General features: G+C 41.6%; 1 pseudogene; it reads right to left on the reverse strand.

Moving 5' to 3' along the window:
- LOC112261354 overlaps window positions 1–13,785 on the reverse strand; it is a 153,894-nt pseudogene that overhangs the window by 69,961 nt on the left and 70,148 nt on the right.

Here is a 13,785-nt window from a genome sequence, read left to right on the forward strand (position 1 = left end):
TGAGTGCCACAGAACTGATGTTACAGGCGAAACCCAGATAAAAATCCAATCAGGAAGTGCCGCATTTTTTGAAACCGCCTCATGCCAATGACTCCTTATATGGCTGTGAAGGAGCTAGGAGTCAGCTTACATTTTCCACGTTTTCCCCAAGGTGTCTACAGCATTGTGATGTCTTTTTAGGCATTTCCATTGGAGAATGGCTGTAAGAGACCAAATAAGGCGAGTGGTCGCATGGTGTCTCCCTGAGAAAACCTTGCGTAAAATACTGAGGTAGCCATTTTTCCAATCGTTTCTTATGAGAAACCAACTGCCTCGATGGATATATTATCGAATACATATGTTAAAAACACCTTGAGGATAGATCCTAAACAACGTTTGCCGTGTTTCTGTCGATATTATGGAGTTAATTTTGAAAAATGTTTGCCGTTGTAATGGTAGCATTTTCCGGTCGATTTCTCAGCCAAGCATGATGAACAAACGGGAGCTATTTCGCCTACAAAAATAATATTTTGGGAAAAAAGGAACATTTGCTATCTAACTGGGAGTCTCCTGAGTGAATGGTTATGGTAATGCGCTTGAGGCTATGATTACGCTCCCGGATACGGGATTGCTCATCGCTAGAGGTTAACAATATGTTTATCTTTCATTTGCTGTATTGGACTTGTCAATGTGTGAAAGTTAAATATTTCAAAAAATATTTTTGAATATCCCATGCTGCCTTTTCAGCGGAATGTTGGGGGGGAGTAAGGAACTTCACTGCTGGCCCTGGAGGCCTTTTCAAAACATTTTTTCACAAGGGCTATTAGCAGAACAATAGTCACAATATGGTCCCAAAAACACCTATTTCACATAGGGTCCAGCATATCTAATGATAATGTTAAGGGCTCGGGCCAATTCCGTTGTGAGTTATCTGGCCCAAATGTATTACTTGGGGCTCGGGCAGATTGTAGCTACTCTCTGGCAGATGATTACACGGGCTACTTTATATAATTAGCATTATTATTCATCATTTATCATTATTTATTTATTTTTCCATATTTTCTCATTGTTTCTGTGATCAAAAAAGAAAATTTAAATTTAAATTCAATTCTTTAAGAGTCCTGTTTAAGTAGTATTTCAGTATTTGAATACTTTGTGCAAGGCAATTTACCAGCATTAAACACTTTGTGGATGGGCCTCCCGAGTGGCACAGATGCTGGTTCAATACCTGAGGTATTGAGGTAATGAGGTAATGCGCAATTGGCCCGGCGACGTCTGGGTTGGGGGAGGGTTTGGCCGGCCAGGTGGTGGGCTTTTGGTTTCTTCTGCAAAGGTTTCTAGGATGGGCTATTAGCAGGACAATAGACTTTTTCCTTTTTTTCAGATTACAACTCCTCACTTTCGGTTATTTGAAAATGAAATCATTTCCAAAAATATCGTTATTTTTTTAAACAAGGACTTGAAAATGAGATCGGGAACTCTGCAAACAACGTTTGCTGTCCGAGAGTGAGAATGGTAAATTACTGTAATTAGTACATTTGTTCAATACATTGGAATACAAAATAAGCCATCCGTCCACCCATTATGGGCTATTAGCAGGACAATAGACGCTTGCCAAGAAGGAGGGTAGGGGGAGAATTGTATCGTTACGGATGAATGTTTACAGTTGATGCCAAACAAGTTCGATCAGGTTTAAATCAGCAGGCCTACATATAGAGGTGAAACAACTATTTTTGATATACTGTAGGAATACCATAGGTGTTGTAGGTCGTTAATATATTTATTTTGGTGTTACTGTTCCAGGGTTAGGACTGTAACCACCAGAGGACTTGAAGATGAGCCGGTGCTGAGAGGATCACCAAAACAAAAGTTATTTTAGTTTCAGTGCATTTTCCTTAAAAATAATAATATACAGCCCATCAATGTGTAGGTATGCTGTGTAATTAAATCGATAATGTGAATGTGTTTTTGCAGAGCATACAAATTTGCCGACAACCATCCGTGGAGATCAGTGGACAAAGGGCTGGACAATGGGCCTCGCCAAAAAAAAGCATGGTTCCACAGAAAACCAACCGGGGTGGATCCTGAGGCAAATGTGGCTTCTTCATCAACGTCTTTATGCAAGAAGCATCACTACAGTCCCTAGTTCAACGCCAGGCTGTATCACATCTGGCAGGGATTGGGAGTCCCATAGGGCGGCACACAATCAGCCCAGCGTCATCTGGGTTGAGCCGGTGTAGGCAGTCATTGTAATTAAGAATTTGTTCATAACTGATGTGCCTAGTTAAATAAAGGTTCAATAATTATATTTTTGCAATTTTGTAATGTGTTTTGTTTAGTAAATTATTTCGTAAATATTAATTCACATGTGTGTTGCCATTAAATAACAATATTTGTATTATAATTTCTTTTTTTATGATAATGGAAGGACGGTGGACAGGGAGTTAAAAAAAATGAACCCCAAAAGGTTCTTTGAGGAACCATTATGAGGAATGCTTCGAATAACCTTTTTCAAGGGTTCCCCCACAGTTTCAGACTTGTCCGGGATGCTGGCCTTCTAGGAAGAGTTCCTCTGTCCAGTGTCTGTGTTTTTTTGCCCATCTTAATCTTTCCTTTTTATTGGGCAGTCTGAGAAATGGCTTTTTCTTTGCAACTCTGGCTATTTCGATCTTGCAACCTTTCGGTTACTAGTCCAACGCTCTAACCACTAGGCTACCTGCCGCCCCAAGAAGGCCAGCATGCCGGAGACGCCTCTTCACTTTTGACGTTGAGACTGGTGTTTTGCGAGTACTATTTAATGATGCTGCTAGTTGAGGACTTGTGAGGCGTCTGTTTCTCAAACTAGAGAATCTAATGTACTTGTCCTTTTTCTCAGTTGTGCACCGGGGCCTCCCACTCCTCTTTCTATTCTGGTGAGAGCCATTCTGCGCTATTCTGTGAAGGGAGTAGTACACAACTTGAATGAGGTCTTCAGTTTCTTGGCAATTTCTCGCATGGAAAAGCCTTAATTTCCCCCAGACAAGAATAGACTGACGAGTTTCAGAAGAAAGTTCTTTGTTTCTGGCCATTTTGAGCCTGTAATCGAACCCACAAATGCTGATGCTCCAGATACTCAACTAGTCTAAGGAAGGCCAGTTGTATTGCTTCTTTAACTTCTTATGGCTTGGGGGCAATATTTCGACGTCTGGATAAGAAGCGTGCACAAAGTAAACTGCCTGTTACTCAGGCCCAGAAGCTAGGATATGCATATTGGTAGATTTGGATAGAAAAACACTCTAAAGTTTCCAAAACTGTTAAAATAATGTCTGTGAGTATAACAGAACTGATATGGCAGAGGAAAATCCATCCAGGAAGTGGAATGTTCAATTGAATGTCTATACAGTGTCTAATGGGTTAGGACCCAGATTGCAGTTCCACTAGATGTCATCAGTCTTTAGACATTGTTTCAGGCTTGTTTTCTGAAAAATTAAGAAGAATGAGACCTTTTTGTCAGTGGACTGAGGAAGAATGCAGAGCTGGTTAGCGCACATGACCGATTCCTTTCTATTGAATACGCTATTGTCCGGTTGAAATATTATCGATTATTTTGACAATTGATAACCTGAGGATTAATTATAACCATCATTTGACATGTTTCGACAAACTTTACCGGTACTATTAGGATGTATTCGTCTGCATGTTTTGACTGCCTTGGAGCCAGTGGATTACTGAACAAAACGTGCCAACAAAACAGTTTTTGGGATATAAAGAGGGACTTTATCGAGCAAAACGAACATCTATTGTGTAGCTGGGACTCTTGTGACTGCAACCATATGAAGATCTTCAAAGTTAAGTGATTAATTTTATTGCTATTTCTGACTTTTGTAATTCCTTTACTCGGTTTTTATTTTCCTTTACTTACATTTACTTTTTATTTTATTTTTAATGACGGCCTGGGAACAGTGTGTTAACTAGGGGGGCAGAACGACAGATTTTTATCTTGTCAGCTCGGGGATAAAACTTGTGACCTTTCGGTTACAAGTCCAACGCTCTAACCACTAGGCTACCTGCCGCCCCAAGTTTAGAATTTTAAAAGGCTAATTGATCATTAGAAAACACCTTTGCAATTATGTTAGCACAGTTAAAAACTGTTGTTCTGATTAACCTTTCTGGCGCAGGCGTTCCGCTAGCGACCCACCTCGACAACATCCTGTGAAATTGCAGAGTGCCAAATTCAAAATACAGAAATAGTAATCATAAACATTCATAAAAAATACAAGTGTTATACATCGGCTTAAAGGTTAACTTCTTGTTAATCCAGCCGCTTGATCAGATTTCAAAAAGGCTTTATGGCGAAAGCATACCATGCGATTATCTGAGGACAGCGCCCCGATTACCAGATGCTAGAATATGCATTTAATTGACAGCGTAGGATAGAAAACACTGTTTGTCTATGAGTATAACAGAACTGATATTGCAGGCGAAAGCCTGGGAAAAATCCAATCAGGAAGTGACTCTTATTTTGAAACCTCTGTGTTCCTATGCATCCCTATTGACCATTGAAAGGGATATCAACCAGATTCCTTTTTCTATGGCTTCCCTAAGGTGTCTACAGCCTTTAGACGTAGTTTCAGGCCTTTATTTTAAAGAATGAGCGTGAATGACCACATTACGTAAGTGGTCAGGTGGGGGCTCTCAGAGTGATTCTTGCGCAAAAGAGAGGCAGCCATTGTTCCTCCCGGTCCTAGTGAAAAGCCAACTGTCCCAGTTGATATACTATCGAATAGATATTTGAAAAACACCTTGAGGTTTGATTATCAAAAACGTTTGCCATGTTTCTGTCGACATTATGGATATAATTTGGAATTTTTGTCTGCGTTGTCGTGACCTCTATTTCCGGTGGATTCCTGGGCATAACGCACCAAACTAACTGAGGTATTTGGATATAAAAAATATCTTTATGGAACAAAAGGAACATTTGCTGTCTAACTGGGAGTCTCGTGAGTGAAAACATCCGAAGACCATCAAAGGTAAACGGTTAATTTGACTGCTTTTCTGATTTTCGTGACCAAGCTTCCTGATGCTAAGTGGAAATAATGCTATGCTAGGCTATCGATAAACTTACACATACGCTTGTATTGCTTTCGCTGTAAAGCATAATTTCAAAATCTGAGACGACAGGGTGATTAACAAAAGGCTAAGCTGTGTTTCAAAATATTTCACTTGTGATTTCATGAACATGAATATTTTCTCGTAATATTTTTTGACTGTTGCGCTATGCTATTCACCGGTTGCTTATGACAATTCTCCCGGAACCCGGGAGGGGTAGTCGCTAAGAGTTAAATAAAGAATAAATAAAAACAATTAGCTAACACAATGTGCGATTGGAAAACAGGAGTAATGGTTGTTGATAATGGGCCTCTGTACACCTCCATAGATATTCCATAAAAAATCAGTCGATTCCAGCTACAATAGTCATTTACAATATCTACACTGTATTTCTGATCAATTTGATGTTATATTAATGGACAAAAAAAATGTCCTTCTCTTTCAAAAACAGGGAAGTGACCAAAAACTTTTGAACGGGAGTGTATATAAATGTGCTGCCATCCTGTTAGAAGGTAACAGATTATTTTATTACAATGGTTAAATTGGATTTTCATTGTGTTCAATGGTGTTATTTGCCCCCTAGTGGCGCTTTCTGGTACTTTGAAAGACGACGCAAACAGGAAGTACAGAATTTGTTTTGCACGCATAGAAGCAGCTACAAACAACGCTACGGTGCAGGTCTTTCAATGTAGTTATTTCTTGTCAAGCTTCAGCCTTGGAAACATATTTGTTTGTAAGTTCGATTCAAGCATTTAGCTAATGATGATAATCTTGTTATTGATAGAGTAGCTTACATATCAATATTGGTTGCATTTACTCACAAATTGCAATGCCTTTAAATGTATGTCGTTAGCTGTATTACTTTGCTCGTGTGTCATGCAAACGAATTGTAAAATATACAATACTGTAGTTTTGTTACTGTTCCTAGTGTAATATGCTTTGTTCTACATAAATGGTTGTACATTATTAGAGTAATGAAAGGAGCCAATTACCATATGAGTAACAATTAGCTATATGGTTTGGCATCATGCCAGATGCATGGTACCTTAGCACGTGCTTTGTATTTATGCAACTTCAAATGTTTAATGTACAGCTACAGTATGTCGGTGTGAATTGAATACTAAAGTATATTCTTTTCTGTATTTTGCAGTTTCACAACATAAACGTTTTCAATATATTCATTCAAGAAAAGTCACGCCTTGGGAGTTTTATTGAAGACTTAGTTGTTAGCTATCTGTCTAGTTTTGCATGGGAACGCAAGTCAAGGGCAGAATAATAAATATATACTGTACAGTTGAAGTCGGAAGTTTAGATATACCTTAGCCGACTACATTTAAACTCAGTTTTCCACAATTCCTGACATTTAATCCAAGTAAAAATTTGCTGTTTTAGGACAGTTAGGATCACCATTTTATGTTAAGAATGTGAAATGTCAGAATAATAGTAGAGAGAATGATTTATTTCAGCTTTTATTTCTTTCAGTACATTCCCAGTGGGTCAGAAGTTTACATACACTCAATTAGTATTTGGTAGCATTGCCTTTAAATTGTTCAACTTGGGTCAAACCTTTCGGGTAGCCTTCCACAAGCTTTCCACAATAACTTTGGTGAATTTTGGCCCATTCATCCAGACAGAGCTGGTGTAACTCAGTCAGGTTTGTAGGCCTCCTCGCTCGCACACACATTTTAAGTTCTGCCCACAACTTTTCAATGGGATTGAAGTCAGGGCTTTGTGATGGCCACTCCAATACCTTGACTTTGTTGTCCTTAAGCCATTTTGCCGCAACTTTGGAAGTATAATTGGGGTCATTGTCCATTTGGAAGACCCATTTGCGACCAAGCTTTAACTTTCTGACTGATGTCTTGAGATGTTGCTTCAATATATCCAAATATTTTTCCTACCTCATGATGCCATCTATTTTGTGAAGTGCACCAGCCCCTCCTGCAGCAAAGCACGACATGATGCTACCACCCCCGTGCTTCACGGTTGCGATGGTGTTCTTCGGCTTGAAAGCCTCCCCCTTCTCCTCCAAACATAAGGATGGTCATTATGTTCAAACATTTCTAATTTGATTCATCAGACAAGAGGACATTTCTACAAAAAGAGGAGCAGTGGCTTCTTCCTTGCTGAGCGGCCTTTCAGGTTATGTTGATATAGGACTCATTTTACTGTGGATATAGATACTTTTGTACCTTTTTCCTCCAGCATCTTTACAATGTCCTTTGCTGTTGTTCTGGGATTGATTTGCACATTTCGCACCAAAGCACATTCATCTCTAGGAGACAGAACGCATCTCCTTCCTGAGCGGTATCAATGCTGCGTGGTCCCATGGTGTTTATACTTGCGTACTGTTGTTTGTACAGATTAACGTGGTAACTTCAGGCGTTTGGAAATTGCTCCCAAGGATGAACCAGACTTGTCGAGGTGTACAATTTTTTTCTGAGGTCTTTGCTGATTTCTTTTGATTGTCCCATGATTTCAAGCAAAAAGGCACAGCGTTTGAAGGTAGGCCTTGTAATACATCCACAGGTACACCTCTGGTGGACTCAAATGATGTCAATTGGGCTATTAGAAGCTTCTGAAGCCATGACATCATTTTCTGGAATTTTCCAAGCTGTTTAAAGGCACAGTCAACTTAGTGTATGTAAACTTCTGACCCACTAGAATTGTGATACACTAAACTGTCTGTAAACAGTTGTTGGTAAAATGACTTGTGTCATGCACAAAGTAGATGTCCTAACCGACTTGCCAAAACTATAGTTTGTTGGTTGAAAAACAAGTTTTTACGACTCCAAACTAAGTGTATGTAAACTTCCGACTTCAACTGTGTATATATATACATACACACATTTATATACATACACATACATACAGTGTACATACACATATAAACACATACATATACACATACATACATATAAATACATATACATATCTTTGTATCTTTGTGAGAGGCAGAGTAGGTGAACAGATGAACTCCGCATGTGTGGTTCCCACTGTGAAGCATGGAGGAGGAGGTGTGATGGTGTGGGGGTGCTTTGCTGGTGACACTTAAGCAGCATGGCTACCAAAGCATTCTGCAGCGATATGTCATCCCATCTGGCTTGCGATTAGTGGGACTACCATTTGTTTTTCAATAGGACAATGACTCAACACACCTCCAGGCTGTGTAAGGGTTATTTGACCAAGAAGGAGAGTGATGGAGTGCTGCATCAGATGACCTGGCCTCCACAATCACCCAACCTCAATCCAATTGAGATGGTTTGGGGTGAGTTGGACGTGCTGAGGGACTGAAAAGCAGCCAACAAGTGCCCAGCATATGTGGGAACTCCTGGAAATGAGGGAACTCCTATTGGAAAAGCATTCCAGGTGAAGCTGTTTGAGAGAATACCAAGAGTGTGCAGAGCTCTCATCAAGGCAAAGGGTGGCTACTTTGAAGAATCTAAAATATAAAATGTGTTTTGATTTAACACTTTTTTGATTACTACAGGATTCCATATCTGTCATTTCATAGTTTTGATATCTTCACTATTATTCTACAATGTAGAAAATAGTAAGAATAAAGAAAAACCCTTGAAAGAGTAGATGTTTCCAAACTTTTGACTGGTACTGTACATCAAACACATGGTTTGTCCATATTGTTGCTGCTACCATCTCTTATGACCGTTTCACCGGTCTTTGTGTCTTTCACCTGTCCACCCCTCCAGGTGTCGGCCATCTTCCCCATTATCCCCAGTGTATTTATACCTGTGTTCTTTGTTTGTCTGTGGCCAGTTCGTCTTGTCTTATCAGGTCCTACCAGCGTGTTTTCCCATCTCCCTGCTTCCTCAAGTTCTGTTTCCTAGTTTCCCCGGTTCTGACCATTCTGCCTGCCCTGACCCCGAGCCTGCCTGCCGTTCTGTACCTGTCTGACTCTGACCCGTTTACGAAACTCTGCCTGTCCTGACCCCAAGCCTGGCCTCTGTTCTGTACCTTATTGATTCTGCCCTGGATTGCTGACCTGCCTCCTGATCCTGATCTGCCTTTGATCTATATTTTGCCTGCCTCCTGTTTGGGTCAATAAACATCTGTGACTCTAGCTGTCTGCATCTGGTTCTTATCCTGAGTTCTGATAGATGTATAGCACACTGAGAGACAACAATAGGAAACCAGATGTAGAGGACACTATGGGACAACAATAAGTCACCAGATTTGTCAACTCTCTCTCAATCTTCTCCTTTCAGTTGGTCTCTCCTTTCTCTTGTCCTCTTCATATCCCCTCCTCGCATCACTCTGAGTTTCATCTCACCTCTAGCTCTCCAACTTTCCTTCCCACTCACTATCTCTATCTTCCTCCTTCCCCTCTCTACTCCCCCCTCTGTGTGTGTGTGTGTGTGTGTCAGTCGTGCAGAGTAAATGAGTACTTTAGAGAGCTGACATTTGGGAAGGTAGAGAGCCTGAGGGGTTCAGCTTTTTAGTGGCCTTTTAGTGACGCCCCCATCCTGAGTACTGATAGGTGTGTGTGTGTGTGTGACCTACTCTGGTAGTGGCGTGCGTCTGTCTATGCATTAAGATACGCGTCAGTGTGTGTGTCAAATTACATGTTGCAGACTAACAGTGAAATGCGTACTTACGGGCCTTTCCCAACAATGCAGAGAGAAAGACAATAGAGAAATAATAGAAAAGTAAAACACATAATACTAAAATACACAATGAGTAACGATAACTTGGCTATATACACAGGGTACCAGTACCGAGTCAATGTGCAGGGGTACGAGGTAATTGAGGTAGATACGTACCGATAACTAGGAATAAAGTGACAGATAATGAACAGTAGCAGCTGTGCATGTGATGAAAAACGTTAGTGCAAAATAGGGTTAGTGTGTGTTTCTGTGTTTCCTACCCTGGTAGTGGTGCTGCCTCCACATGAAGATGCTGCTCCAGTGGGAAAGGTCTTCAGAGACGATGGGCAGCCTGTTCCTCCAGCTCTTCACCACAGTCTTCACATCGTGGACGCTGGTGTTACGGCCCAGGTTAGCTTTTGAGGATTTTTCAGGAATTGAGGAATAGGGAGGGAGAGAGAGAAGGGGTGAAGAAGAATTTAAGAATAGGGAGGGGAGAGAGAAGGGGTGAAGAAGAATTGAAGAATAGGGAGGGGAGAGAGAAGGGGTGAAGAAGAATTGAAGAATAGGGAGTGGTAGAGAGAAGGGGAGAAGAATTATTTAAGAATAGGGAGTGGTAGAGAGAAGGGGCGAAGAAGAATTTAAGAATAGGGAGTGGTAGAGAGAAGGGGTGAAGAAGAATTGAGGAATAGGGAGGGGGAGAGAGAAGGGGTGAAGAAGAATTGAGGAATAGGGAGGGGGAGAGAAGGGGTGAAGAAGAATTGAATAATAGGGAGTGGTAGAGAGAAGGGGTGAAGAAGAATTTAAGAATAGGGAGGGGAGAGAGAGGGGTGAAGAAGAATTTAAGAATAGGGAGGGGAGAGAGAAGGGGTGAAGAAGAATTGAGGAATAGGGAGGGGGAGAGAGAAGGGGTGAAGAAGAATTGAGGAATAGGGAGGGGGAGAGAGAAGGGGTGAAGAATAGGGAGGGGAGAGAGAAGGGGTGAAGAATAGGGAGGGGAGAAGAGAAGAAGAATAGGGAGGGGAAAGAAGGGCTGAAGAAGAATTGAAGAATAGGGAGGGGAAAGAGAAGGGCTGAAGAAGAATTGAAGAATAGGGAGGGGAGAGAGAAGGGGTGAAGAAGAATTTAAGAATAGGGAGGGGAGAGAGAAGGGGTGAAGAAGAATTGAAGAATAGGGAGGGGAGAGAGAAGGGGTGAAGAAGAATTGAAGAATAGGGAGGGGGAGAGAAGGGGTGAAGAAGAATTGAAGAATAGGGAGGGGAGAGAGAAGGGGTGAAGAAGAATTGAATAATAGGGAAGGGGTGAAGAAGAATTTAAGAATAGGGAGTGGTAGAGAGAAGGGGTGAAGAAGAATTTAAGAATAGGGAGTGGTAGAGAGAAGGGGTGAAGAAGAATTGAAGAATTTAAGAATAGGGAGGGGGAGAGAAGGGGTGAAGAAGAATTGAAGAATTTAAGAATAGGGAGGGGGAGAGAAGGGGTGAAGAAGAATTGAAGAATAGGGAGGGGGAGAGAGAAGGGGTGAAGAAGAATTGAGGAATAGGGAGGGGGAGAGAGAAGGGGTGAAGAAGAATTGAGGAATAGGGAGGGGGAGAGAAAAGGGGTGAAGAAGAATTGAAGAATAGGGAGGGGAGAGAGAAGGGGTGAAGAAGAATTGAAGAATAGGGAGGGAGAGAGAAGGGGTGAAGAAGAATTGAAGAATAGGGAGGGGAGAGAGAAGGGGTGAAGAAGTATTGAAGAATAGGGAGGGGAGAGAGAAGGGGTGAAGAATAGGGAGGGGAGAGAGAAGGGGTGAAGAGGAATTGAAGAATAGGGAGGGGAAAGAGAAGGGGTGAAGAAGAATTGAAGAATAGGGAGGGGAGAGAGAAGGGCTGAAGAAGAATTGAAGAATAGGGAGGGGAGAGAGAAGGGCTGAAGAAGAATTGAAGAATAGGGAGGGGAAAGAGAAGGGGTGAAGAATAGGGAGGGGAGAGAGAAGGGCTGAAGAATAGGGAGGGGAGAGAGAAGGGCTGAAGAATAGGGAGGGGAGAGAGAAGGGCTGAAGAATAGGGAGGGGAGAGAGAAGGGCTGAAGAAGAATTGAAGAATAGGGAGGGGAGAGAGAAGGGGTGAAGAAGAATTGAAGAATAGGGAGGGGAGAGAAAATGGGTGAAGTAGAATTGAGGAATAGGGAGGGGAGAGAGAATGGGTGAAGAAGAAAGAATGCTGGGTCAAGAACCATGATGACAGGAAACGATTGGGAAAGAGAAAATGTGCCAGGTGGAGAGAGAGAGGTGGTTAACAGAGAAAATGTGCCAGGTGGAGAGAGAGAGGTGGTTAACAGAGAAAATGTGCCAGGTGGAGAGAGAGAGGTGGTTAAAAGAGAAAATGTGCCAGGTGGAGAGAGAGAGGTGGTTAACAGAGAAAATGTGCCAGGTGGAGAGAGAGAGGTGGTTAACAGAGAAAAAGAAGAGAATGGTAGAGAAGAGGGAGGGATGGAGAGAAATAAAAGAGGGATGACAGTTGGCAGAGTTTCTGTTCTTTCTCCATGACAGTAGAAAAGGTAGTGTGTCCAGGCCAATTCCAAAGTCATTAGCCCTCTGTACTACAGGCTAACGATGACTATTGGAAAATCTTTATCTGAAATTAGGTCCGAGAAGCCAGCAACTGATAGATGGATCAGACTGTCTTATCAACTATCTACCTTAAGGGAGCGTCATATTAAGGTAAGGGCTGGTGGCAGAACCATGAAATCATATTACTTTAATGGCTAATAACTTCTTTCAAACATAAATAAGGACCTAAAGATTGAACATGTGAAAAATAATACACTAGATTGGGTCTCTCCATTCTGAAGGGTCTACACCTGGAAATGAAATGCCATTGAGCTGCTAGAATCTGTGCATGATGATCAATATATATTTTTTTATATCAACCCATCAATCAACCTGACAGTCAATATGGCTGGTGTGAATTCATTGATCGAAAGTCATTGAAAAGTCCTGGATTTTGATGGCTTGATTCTGAATGCAGTTTGATCCCAGTTATTTCCCTGCAGAAAGTCTTTGTTTTAGAGTTTCTCTGGGCTTTATGTGTATGGTACTGGAATAGAGACTTACAACTGCAGAGTTCACTAACCAGGAAAGAACAGTTACTTTCCTCTGCTTTTATAATGAAATGGACCACACACAAGCAAATGTAACTGTACTCAATTCAAATACCTGCTTTCAAAAGATAAAAGTCCTGAACTTCCCCAAATCAAATCCCCAAGAACAAAATAAATTGGGTGGTACAATATTCTCACAACTATCTGTTAATATCAGCTGATGGCACATTTCTAACCTTAATTTTGGAGTGTCCATTCATCATGTAAATGCAATTTTGGAGCAGGTATTTAATCAAACACTATCTGATGGGGGAAAGCAATTACGGACAGTTTAAACGTACTGCCTCTTCTCCGTCTCTATTTTTCATTCCTCTCACTCACCCTCTCACCTTTCTTCCATTCTATTTTACTCTCCTCTTTCTGTCTTTCCATCCTTCCCTTCCTCTTTCTTTCCCTCTCTCATAGTCTGTCTCTCTTTCTGTTATCTCCCTGTTTCACTCATGTCTAATCTAAAAGGTTGTTATTTGCCTTCCAGGGCAGTGTTTTCCCCCACTTCACTGCCAGAATAGAGACAACTGATTCAGACTTCAGAAATATTTGGGTGGTACTTGTGTGTGTGTCTGCCTCCATCTCTTTCCTGAAGTATTGGTGTCTGTACGTGGGACACGATGTGAGTCAGTCTCCTCCACTCCCATATGGCCAGACTGGAGGATCTCCACCAGCTGTTCTATGAAGTTGGGCTGCTGCTCCTCTGGGTGGCAGATAGCCAGGTAAGCACGGTGCATGTTCACCTTCCACACCATCTCCTTAAGCCAGCTCAGCTCCACCTGACAGACAGACAGACACGGGTTACAGACACAGGTTACAGACACAGCAAGGGAAACCCGTTACCCGTGCACACACGTTAGTTACCTTTGAAAACACAAGATGATACACGCACGTAACAAGTGTGCATTTGTCAGTATGTGTGTCACTGTGGTGTTATCACAGCTGTGATAATTTGGACTGCAGTTGTTTGTGTGCATCTCTGAAGTGA

The sequence above is a fragment of the Oncorhynchus tshawytscha genome, linkage group LG27, assembly GCF_018296145.1.
Source record: "Oncorhynchus tshawytscha isolate Ot180627B linkage group LG27, Otsh_v2.0, whole genome shotgun sequence".
Lineage (NCBI taxonomy): Eukaryota > Metazoa > Chordata > Actinopteri > Salmoniformes > Salmonidae > Oncorhynchus > Oncorhynchus tshawytscha.